Here is an 8,739-nt window from a genome sequence, read left to right on the forward strand (position 1 = left end):
TTGGGGCTGCCTTGGAGATCAAAAGATCCAGCCCCCGTCCCAGGATGTCTTTGCTCAAGCCTTACATGCACAAGAAAAACTTTCCTTGCAAACCTCCAGCCTCCATTGCCAGCCTCCGCAGCATCCCTTTCTGGGCCCCACCTCCAAGCAAAGTAGTCCTGCAAGGGTACGGAAGTGTGATCTCTCCAGAGCCCCTCCTTGGAGTCTGTCCTTTTCTTGGAATCAGACGCAAAGAAACAAGAGTGCAGCAGAAAAAAATTAACCCCGAACAAATAATAATTCAAAATTCTTGTTCACCCCTTCTTTTTTCCTCAGCTCCTCATCATCTGAAGCAGTAGGATGGATTTCCCTTCTCTTCTCCTGCCCGTCCTGTGGGGGTGGGAATGACACTGAGGATGGGGACGGAAGTGGTCCTCAGCTCGCAAGCAGGAATATTTCTGTCCCTGCCTTTTTCCCTGATAAGATTAACTCCCCTCGTGGCTGAAAAGGAGTCAGGAAACATGAAGGAGAAGCAGCATATCCTTAGGGGAGAAATCTCTGGCACCTCTGTCTGAAAGAACTTGCCATCTTTCCAGGAGGATTAGATCTCACCTGCCACACTTGTCGTGGGTGTTTTCAACTGCAACTCGGCCTTCAATTATTATTATTTCCACGTGAGGTGTTCCAGGTGTTGACGATTTCCTCCCCTTGGGGTTTGCAATTAAAACTAGGTCTTGGGGCTTCCCTGGTGGCGCAGTGGTTGAGAGTCCGCCTGCCGATGCAGGGGACACGGGTTCGTGCCCCGGTCCGGGAAGATCCCACATGCCGTGGAGTGGCTGGGCCCATGAGCCATGGCCGCTGGGCCTGCGCGTCCGGAGCCTGTGCTCTGCAACGGGAGAGGCCTCAACAGTGAGAGGCCCGTGTACCGCAAAAACAACAACAACAACAAAAAAAACTAGGTCTTCATAGACCTTAATATAAAACACAAAACTATAAAACCCTTAGAATATAACCTAGGAAAAAACCTTAGTGCCCTTTGGGTTTGGCGATGACCTTTTAGATCTAGCACCAAGAGCATGATCCATGAAAGAAAGAATTGATAAGTTGAGGTTCATTAAAGTTAAAAACTTCTGCTCTGTGAAAGACACTGTCAAGAGAGTGAAAAAACAGACTAGAAAATTTTTGCAAAACATATCTGATAGAAGACTGCTCTCTAAAATATACAAAGAACTCTTTAAAATCAACAATAAGAAAATAAACAACCCAGTTTAAAAATGGACAAAAGATCTTACCAGACACCTCACCAAAAAATAGCAAAAGAAGATATGAAAATATGCTCACCAGGGACTTGCAAATTAAACCAACAATAAGATACCACTTACACACCTATTAGAATGGCTAGGATCTAAAACACTGACAATGCCAAATGCTGGTGAGGATGTGGAGAAACAGGAACTCTCATTCATTGCTGGTGGGAATGCAAAATAGTGCATACAGCCATTTTGGAAAGCAGTCTGGCAGCTTACAGAACTAAATGTACTCTTACCATATAATTCAGCAGTTATGCTGCTTGGTATTTACTCAAATGAGTTGAAAACTTATGTCCACCCACGAATGTTTATAGCAGCTTTATTCATAATTGCCAAAACTTGGAAGTAACCAAGATATCCTTCAATAGGTGACTGGATAAACTGTGAAACATCCACACAATGGAATTTATACAGCACTACAAAGCAGCGAACTATGGAGCCATGGAAAGACATGGAAGACCCTTAAATGCTTATTTCTTTTTTTTTTTAAATTTATTTATTTTATTTATTTAGCTTTGGCTATGTTGGGTCTTTGTTGCTGCGCTCAGGCTTTCTCTAGTTGTGGCGAGCGGGGGCTACTCTTCATGGTGGTGTGTGAGCTTCTCATTGAGGTGGCTTCTCTTGTTGCGGAGCATGGGCTCTAGGCACGTGGGCTTCAGTAGTTGTGGCATGTGGGCTCAGTAGTTGTGGCTCGCGGGCTCTAGAGTGCAGGCTCAGTAGTTGTGGCGCACGGGCTCAGTTGCTTTGCGGCATGTGGAATCCTCCCAGACCAGGGCTCGAACCCCCGTCCCCTGCATTGGTAGGCGGATCTTAACCACTGCGCCACCAGGGAAGCCCTAAATGCTTATTTCTAAGTGAAAGAAGATAATCTAAAAAGGTTACATACTATAAAAGTCCAACTCTATGACATTTTGGAAAAGGCAAAACTAGGGAAAATGTAAAAAGATTGGTGATTTTCAGGGTTCAGGGGAAGAATGGGTTGGGGGGGAATGAATGGGTAGAGCACAGGGGTTTTTTAGGTCAGTGGAGCTATTCTATATGATTCTCTAATGGTGGAGATGTGACAACCCATAGAAAGAGAGAACCTTAATGTAAACAATGTAACTATTATTAATAATAATGTATCCATATTGGCTTATCAATTGTAACAAATGTACCACACAAATACAATGTTAAAACAGGGGAAACTTTGTGTGGGAGGAACGGAGTATATGAGAACTCTCTGCACTTTCTACTCATGTTTTCTGTAAACCAAAAACTGCTTTCTAAAAAGTAAAGTTTATTAATTTAAAAAAAATGTTTCTTAAGGGCAAAGGGCCTCCCAAAGGTCTCCTTGTTGTAGCTGAGGTCCAAAGCAATTTTGGGGCATTTCAAATGGACTCCTAGCATCAATCCAAACCACGAGTTTTATTAGGTGTTCTGGCATGCTTGCCCAAACAATTTTAAACTCTAGAGATAAAGACTCTAAATTTTCTATCAGTCCATCTGTCTGGCAGTACACTTGACTAGTCCAAAAACCTGAACAGAAGACAACGTCACCTAGAGGCAAAAGCCTCTAACTAGAGTTGCACACGTACAGCTGATTGACCATAAGAACTGACAGGCCTGAATAATGATTGTTTCTCTATCGCAATATTGAACTTTCTAAAATTCTAAAGATAATTTTTAATACATTTTTATTTTCAAGTAGTTTTAGCTCACAGAAAAGTTGTGAAGGTTGTGCAGAGAGTTCCTGTATACCCCACACCCAGTTTTCCCTGTCATTAACATCCTGCATCAATATGGTACGTTTGTCACAATTAATAAACCAATATTGATACATGATTAAGTAAAGTCCATCCTATATTTAGATTTCCTTATTTTTTACCTAACATTTTTTCTGTCCCAGGATCCCATCCCAGACACCATATCACATTTGGTTGTCATATCTCCTTAGGCTTCACTTGCCTGTGACAGTTTCTCTGACTCGCCTTGTTTTTGATGACCTTCACAGATTTTTTTTTTTTTTTTGCGGTACGCGGGCCTCTCACTGTTGTAGCCTCTCCCGTTGTGGAGCACAGGCTCCGGGCGCGCAGGCTCAGTGGCCATGGCTCACGGGCCCAGCCGCTCCGCGGCATGTGGGATCTTCCCAGACCGGGTCACGAACCCGTGTCCCCTGCCTTGGTAGGCGGACTCTCAACCACTGCGCCACCAGGGAAGCCCGACCTTCACAGATTTGAAGTCGGGTATTTTATAGACTGTCCCTCAGTTGGAATTTTTCTGATGTTTTCCTCATGATTAGACTTAGGTTGTGGGTTTTGGAGAGGAAGATCACAGAGGTGAAGTACCTTCTCATCATATCCTATCTAGGATATGCGCTCTCACTGTGACCTTGATAACCAGGCCTAGGAACTGTTGGTCAGGTTTCTCCACCGTATGGTTCCTCCCCACCCCCTTCCCTACGGTGCTCTTTGGAAGGAAGTCATGATGCTTAAGGAGTGAATGAGTGTGCTCCACCTTCTTAGGGCAGAGTACATCCATAAATTATTTGGAATTCTTCTGCATGAAAGATTTGTCTATTCTATCCCAATTAGTTATTTAATACTTTATTTATATTAGTATGGACTCATGGATATTTTAAAATTATACTTTGTGTTAAAATCTAATACTAGGTTATTGTTGATCAAATTTCTCCAGTTTTGCCATTGGGAGCTCTTTCAGTTGGTCCCTGTGTCTCTGACATACCTCCATAACTTTGCCTTTATGGAGACTTCCTTACTTTCTAACACTATAAGATGCTTCAGGCTCATCTTGTATATCCCAGTCCTAGAATCAGCCGTTTCTCCAAGGAGCCCTGGATCCTTTTTATTGGAGCGTGATAATAGAAACCAAGATCTGGGCAATAGGTGCATTCATTGCTACCAGGGTCTTATTGCTTCTAGGGCCTCTCAAATGACAGAGCAAGAAAATATATGTGTGTATACTAACTTGTGTACACACATATCTCTAAATATTTCTATACGTAGCCATATTTATCTATAGTAAGCTAAACGGGAGTTCATACTGATATCTCCAACTCTAATCTATTACTGCATGGATCATTCTAATCTCCTCCTATTGCTTATGTGTAAACTAACACTCCATTAGTGAGAAACCTGGCTCCAACCATCCACCATCCATTTATGTAATTGTTATATATATTGAGTAGTTTTACAATTGTTAACCCTTACCCCTATGGGAAACACTATATCAGCTAGAGTTCAGTATTTACGTACAGTCCTAAGTCTCCACTCACTTCTAAAGTTACTCTCCCACTCCCTTCAGTGAAGTTACTTCATCCATTGGTAATACAGTTAAATTCTCTTGTCGTTATTCAATCCTGGGATTCTCCAACCTCCTAAGTGATTTTTTAAATTTACACAAATTAAAGTTCATTCTTTGCTCTGTAAAGTTCTATGAGTTTGATAAATGCATAGTATCCATTATTATAGCATCATATAGAATAAATTCACTGCCTTAAAAAAAAAATCATCTGTGCTTCATCTTAGTCAAGTCTCCTCCCTCTCCAAACCCCTGGCAACCACTGATCTGTTTACTGTCTCTACAGTTTTGCCTTTTCTAAAATGTCATATAAATGGAATCATAAAATCTGTACCCTGTTAAGACTGGCTTCTTTCACTTAGCAATAGACATTTAATATTTACCCATATTTTTGCACGGCTAATTCCTTTTTATCACTAAATAGTATTCCATTGAATGGATTTACCACTGTTTATCCTTTCACTTACTGAAGAACATCTTGGTTGCTTCCAGTTTGGGGTAATTATGAATAAATTTACTATAAATATTCATGGACACACTTTTGTATGGACGTAGTTTTCAAATCAGTTGGATAAATACCTAGGAGTATGACTGGGTCGTATGGTAAGACTATGTTTCACTTTGTAAGAAACTGCCATCTGGTCTTCCAAAGTGGCTGCACGGTTTTGCATTCCCACTAGCAATATACGTTCCTGTTGCTTCACGTTTTCTCACCAGCAATGGGTAATGTCAGTGTTTTGGAATTTAGCCATTCTAATATGTGTGTAGCAATATTGCATTTTTAAAAAATAAATAAATTTATTTATTTATTTTTGGCTGTGTTGGGTCTTTGTTGCTGTGTGCAGGCTTTCTCTAGTTGTGTCAAGCGGGGGCTACTCTTCACTGTGATGTGCGGGCTTCTCATTGCAGTGGCTTCTCTTGTTGTAGAGCACGGGCTCTAGGCACATGGGCTTCAGTAGTTGTGGCACAAGGGCTCGGTTGCTCCGTGGCATGTGGAATCTTCCCAGACCAGGGCTCAAACCCATGTCCCCTGCATTGGCAGGCAGATGCTTAACCAGTGTGCCACTAGGGAAGTCCCTGCATTGTTGTTTTAATTTGCATTTCCCTAATGACAAATTATGTTAAACATCTTTTCATATGCTTATCTTCTATAGCTAATTTTTATTTTTAAATCATTGCAAATCTACAGAAAAATGACAAATACGGTATAAAGAACTTCACTATTCTTGAACAATATGAGAATAAGTTGCTGGCTTGATACCCTGTCACTCCCCAAAACTTGAATGTGTATTTCCTACAAACAAAGACACTCTCCTAAATAACCATAAGACATAGCTAAAACTGGGAAATTAACATTGATGCATTACTCCCATCTACTCCTCAGACCTTATTCAAGTTTCACCAGTTGTTTCAATGACATCCTTTATACAGAAGGATTGAGTCCAGCATCTTGTGATGCACTTAATTGTCACATCTTCTAGTCTCCTTCAATCTGGAACTGTTTCTACTGTTCCCCAGTCCTTCCTTGACTTTCATGACCTTAATACTTTTGAAGGCTATGGGCCAGTTATTTTGTAACTGTCCCTCAGTTTGGTTTGATTGATGTCCCCTCAGGTTTAGATTCAGTTTTGTATTTTGGGCAGGAAGTTCACAGGGGCTGCTCCTCTAGGTGCATCTTGTCAGGTGGCACCTGATTTCGATTTGTCCCATTACTGATGATGGTAACTTGATTAAGGTGCATCTGTATCTGCCAAGCTTCTTTACTACAAAATTACTCTTTACCTTTGTAATTAATAAACGCTTTTTGTGTGGCGGTGGGGGGGCGGTCCTTTGAAACTAAGTAAATACCTTGTTCCTCATCAAACCTCCTCCTACAAGTTCTAGCATCCACTGATGATTCTTGGACGAATTACTCTGCTGGTTGTGAGATGATGCTTTTCTCACTCTATTATTCCTTATATAGTTGGCATTCTGCCATATGGAAGCATTCTACCATTCTCCCCATTTATTAATGTATGGACTCACGGATTTCTCTTTCATTCAGTGGATCATAATGGCCCCAGATTTGGCCAGTGGCAGCTCCTTCTGTGTCTGTTTGACATGTTGTATCATTCTTTGGGCACTTCCTTATTTTCTGGCACAAAAAGATATTCCAGACTCATCTTGTACTTTCCCTGCCCTGCCTTTTAATGGAGAATGGTATTTAGAAAGCAAGATCTGGACACTAGGGGAACGTATGGCTTTTGGGACGTCATTGCTCCCAGGGACTCTCAGCGAACATGGCTGGGAACAGAGATAGGAAGTAGATGAATGCATATACAGACATGCAAACATACATACACAGTTATACAATACACACACATTTACATCTGCATTTATTTTTATATCTATTTTAATGTATATTGAAAACCATGAATTTACACTGATAACTCCAATTTTCATCTAATCCTAAAGGGTTCTGTTTGTTTGCTAGGGCTACCATAACAAACTACCACAGACTGGGTGGCTTAAACAACAGATATTTAATTTCTTACAGTCTTGGATGCTTGAAGATGAACAGATACGTTGAAGCAAGTATAGTAAATACTAATTGTACCATCTAGGTGGAACATGCACAGGTGTTTACTGTACAGTTCTTTGAATTTTTCTGTATATTTGACGTTTTTTACAATAGAATGTTGGTAAGGGAAAGAGTAGGGGCCACTGTGAATAAGAGAAAAAGCGCTAGCTAGCATTCATCTTGTACTACAGTGTGCTGGGCCTTGTGCCAAGCACTGTTACAATCATCTCACTTAATTTTCCCAATAGCCCCATATTATTATTTTCTGGTGCTATTATTTTCTCCATTTTATGGCTAAGAAATCTGAGGCTCAGAGAGGTTAAGTCATTCATCTAAGGTAACAATGCTTGTAAACAGAGGCGGGACTCCAGTTCAGGTATGTGTGATTCCATAACTGATGCTCTTAACTCTCTCACATCTAGAGTACCAGCATTCCTGTCCAACCTCCATCCATTTCTTTGATAAAAAGAGAAAGTTAAAACTCAGTAAATGGCTTCTAACGACTCCTTGATTTTTACACTTCTCCACTATGGAATTGTACTTTTATAGAAGGAAAAATAAAGTTCTTATTTAAGTTCTCTTCCTTCAGGGATGGGAGTCTCCCTCCCAGCAACCTTGGCAGTTGTACATTCTTTTCCAGGTGCTAAGAAAACTGGTAGTAGTGAGTTGTCATGTTTGCTGTCTCCACTTGTTCTAGCTGGACTCTGAAAGTAAGGTAGGGCAGGCTCTTTTTATGCATGAGAACACTGTGAGGCTCAGAGACTTTAAATATATTGACCAAGTCACCCAGGATTACGGGACAGGACAGATCTGGCGCTCAAGTCTGGGGCTTTGGACTTGGCATTTCTCTTAACTGGTCTCCAGACTGGTTTCCGTCTAAACCAAGCCTGACAATTAAGCAGCACTTGCTCTTAGAGGCCCGCGGTTACCGTGGGTATTTTCCGGGGAGTCGTACTTCTCCATCTGCACTCCTCGCCTGGCTTTAATTCCCAGAAAGCTTTTGAGCGGCGAGCAGGGATCTGAGCCGGTCGTCGATGTGCGCTCTTGGTCACCTGAGCGCCTTCCCAGAAAGGGCTGTTTTCTGTCTAGGTTTCCGTTCTCACAGAAGGCCTGTAAAACGCCTGGATGTCCCATCCCGTGCATCGTTGTATCCCTAGGGAGGCTGTGGCAGAGACCTGGGTGTGCCGATCTTCCCCAGCAGGAAAGGCAGAGAAGAGGCCCCGAGAGGAGGAAATGCTTTGTCAGTGCTCCTCAGGGCTGCAGCCTGGGCGGGGCCGGCCTCCCTCGTGCCCTGACACCCCCGGGGCGGAGCTGGGGGCCCTGCGCGCGCCATCTGACCATTTGACCTGAGCCACTAACCCCAGACCCGCCCGTACTCAGCCGGGCCTTCGTTATGGGCCCGAGTCTCGCCGCCCACGGAGCGCCCGTGGGCGCTCAGCCCGAGCTCCCCACTTGGAGGCTGCGGCCCACGGAGGTGGAGTGATTGGGCCGGCTGGACGGCCCACCCGGGGCCCAGAGGCGCGGCGCTCGCGGCCCACGCGGGGCGGGCGGGCCTGGGGTCGTCGGCTGGCGTGCCCGAGGGCTTTCACC

The sequence above is a fragment of the Lagenorhynchus albirostris genome, chromosome 19 (assembly GCF_949774975.1).
Source record: "Lagenorhynchus albirostris chromosome 19, mLagAlb1.1, whole genome shotgun sequence".
In the NCBI taxonomy this organism is placed as follows: domain Eukaryota; kingdom Metazoa; phylum Chordata; class Mammalia; order Artiodactyla; family Delphinidae; genus Lagenorhynchus; species Lagenorhynchus albirostris.